The sequence below is a fragment of the Nanorana parkeri genome, unplaced genomic scaffold (genome assembly GCF_000935625.1).
Source record: "Nanorana parkeri isolate BGI_ZX_2015 unplaced genomic scaffold, ASM93562v1 scaffold913, whole genome shotgun sequence".
Lineage (NCBI taxonomy): Eukaryota > Metazoa > Chordata > Amphibia > Anura > Dicroglossidae > Nanorana > Nanorana parkeri.
In genome coordinates, this window is record NW_017307181.1 from 200,569 (window position 1) to 203,756 (window position 3,188).

Here is a 3,188-nt window from a genome sequence, read left to right on the forward strand (position 1 = left end):
ATCCCTAATATCTTGCCACCCTTTAAATATTCTTAATTCTTTTAAGCCTCGGTTCACATCTGAGTGCTTTGAGATACTTTGATGGGGATTTACCAGTGTATCCCATGGTGGTTTTACTGCTGTTTATCACAGCAATGGAGTACAGGAACTTTTTTGGGGCTTGATTGCGCATTTTATTATTCTATCATAGATTTTCAAGTGCTCCAATCCAAGTTTATCGTGTGTTGCATATTTTCTAACCTAACAACCAGTCTAATCCTAGAGCTTGTAGCAAAATAGAGGATGCAGGACTTTACTCCCTGGATGTTGAGCAGTTTATAAGACTGGTGAGGTCAAGAACCGTTCTATATGACCCTGTATAGCCTGCAGCTGCTGCCATAAAAGATATCATATCAGACATGGCTCAAGATAGTGCTAATAGCACAACAACAGACCACAGTACCCCACAGAAAAACTAGGAAGCATGTCCCCACAGCCTCTCTTCCCTTCTGCTCTGGCAGTCTAAGGATTCGTGTGTCAGCAAACCTAATACAGTGTATTAGACGTGAGGATGCCAAGTGACATTCCACTGCCAGAGCGGAGGGGGAGAGAGGCTGCAAAGACCTGTCTAGCAGCCAGGCAGTACTGAAGTCCAGGTGAGTATATCTTTTTTTTTGTACACCCTAGACCAAAATAAACATTTAACCCTTGCAGTGCCGGGATAGCGCCACTGTAAGGGTTACGTTTTATTCTGCCCACAGTTGTTCTTTAAGCACATGCACAGTAATCTGTTCACATGAATAGTAAGTGCAAAAATTAAGTTGCTTTAACATATCTCTGTCTACATAGTTTCATTTATGCAAATGTTAATGCTGGGAAAGCTTGTGCTGCAAGCTCAGGGTTTCTATTTTTGCCCGCCGAGTATATATATTAATTTGCAGCCTTTGAGAACATTTCTGAAGGTCCCCTGCAGTCTCTTTTCTGCTGCAATATACTTCAAATCCGCAACATTAAGCTTGTAAAAGAAATCTTGTTAGACACAGTTGCTTTCTAGCTAGGAGTTGCTCGTGTAACACTGCCATGGCAACAAATAAACCACAGTGGGTTGTGGAAAATCTATCCGTTTGAATATCACCATAAAAACATGACGTCAGAAGCTCTAACGAGGAAAACTCTTGAGTCTTGCATGATTCTGGAGGAGACCACACAAGAACCAGAAGCCCTAAAAGACCTAGGAGAGCTGCTGATTTTAGACACATAAGGCCTATTTAAAAACATAGATCACATGAATGCCAAAAGGGACAAATTATAAAAAATTAAATTCCAATATTTTGTGAGCTTTTTATTTCACCAACGTTTGTGCCTGCTAGGGACCTCCTACCTCCTGTACTGAAATTGTATTGTTAACTGTATTGTCTCCTTCAGGGCCCTGTCACACCATCAAGAGTGTGTTCCAGTGCGTTCGGCCTCTGGAACGCAACCCGGCCGGCTCACTTTGTTTTGCGGCGGGAGGGGGCGTGGCGGAGCATTGAACTTAATGGCCCCGCAGCCATGCCTCCCGTCCGCGGTGCGATCGCCAACACCCAAACGCGTGACACATTAGAGCCTGCTTTCCAGTCCAGTGCGATCTGCAAAAAATAGTGCACGCAGCATATTTTGTGATCCCACCCCAAAACAAGCCGGCCGGGTTGCGCTCCTGTGTGTTCCAGAGGCCGAACGCACTGGAACGCACTCTTGATGATGTGACATGGCCCTGAGTTTTGTAAAGCCCTGCGCAAAATGTTAGCACTATATAAATCCTGTATAATAATATAATAATACTATGGAAACTTTTCTATAGGAGAAAGACAGTTAACATAGCAATAATAGACTTTTTGTCAGCTGAGACTACAGATGAAGGGGTTAAGTAGAAAAAGTATATATGCTCTATTAATTGTTAACTTCAGTATATTTTTTATAGTTTGTGGACTCTTTTAAAAAAACGTACTGCTCCACAAATGAATATGCCTGTGCTAGAAACACAAGCATTATTATCTAATATTGTTTATGTCTGTGAAGGAAAGCTAATAATTAAACAGAATGAGTGCCATTTTATTTCAAGGAAACCTATCATAAGATAAATATAGATGTGACACCAATGCTAGCCTTCTTTTGAAAATGCTAGTTGGTTGTCTGTTATTCTGATCTACTGGCTCCAGTTATTTTAGAATCATTGACCCAAGTAAGTGTCCAGACCAATGAAGTCAGAAGTCTTTATCAACATACTTGCTCCTGGCCAGTGACCTAAATTGTTAAAGCAAGGGTGTACTAAATAGCCAGACAATTAGCGATTTCAAAGCAAGAGGCCAGCATTAGTAAGCTCCATGTTTCTCTCATGACAGGCTTCCTTTAACAATTACTTACACACACAGTGTTTAAAGGTAACATTAACTTGCTAGTGTCTGATTTGTAACTTTAACTGCAGCTAATAATAAAGAGAAAAAAATAAAATAAATATGTAGCACATTTAGCATGTAGTTTTGCAAGTTCAGTTGTTATGTTACTGGATTTCTTTTAATGTCTTTCATACTTGTCCCAAAGCTTTTACTGTATTATTGGATGGAGAGTGGCTGGTGGAATTGCTGCGGAATCTTTCTTGGGCAGTGCCACTCTAAAAAACACTTGCCATTATATCACCCGATTAGTTCCTTTGCACCTCCACCCATGCTGCCTCTACCTTTCAAAGGTGTGTGTAGACCTTACTGAAAATGTTCCAATGTGGTTCACATTCCACAGCTCAGCCATATGTAAAAACTAACAGGCATGATATGATAACTGGGGGTCTATGCAATACCAGTAGCTAGTTTAGAAGCCAAACCTTTATTCTGCACCATTACAATTACATTACAATGACAATGCCAGACATTTTCGAGCTCTGTGGATTAATGCCATCCTACCCAATGCTGTTTTACGTCATCCCCTTTGAAAAAAATAATGTTTACACATCAGGTGTCCTCCTATCTTACTACCTACTTAACAAATGATAGAAAGAGTAGCATGAACTGTGATAGGAAAGACTAAGGTTGCCACCTTTTCTGGCAAACAAATACCAGGATTATTGCCCATCTTCCCAGGCTAGGGAATAACAGCCATGTGGCAACCATAGAAGAGTCAGATGGGGCAACTTCCCCGTGTGTGTATATGTGTGTGTGTATATATATATATATATA

The 3,188-nt window shown here is 40.7% G+C and overlaps 1 protein-coding gene across 1 annotated transcript in view; it reads left to right on the forward strand.

The window, feature by feature from the left end:
* The window catches only part of FRMPD4 (FERM and PDZ domain containing 4), a 171,098-nt gene that overhangs the window by 165,947 nt on the left and 1,963 nt on the right, over positions 1-3,188 (forward strand). The gene's annotated exons all lie outside the window — the stretch shown is intronic.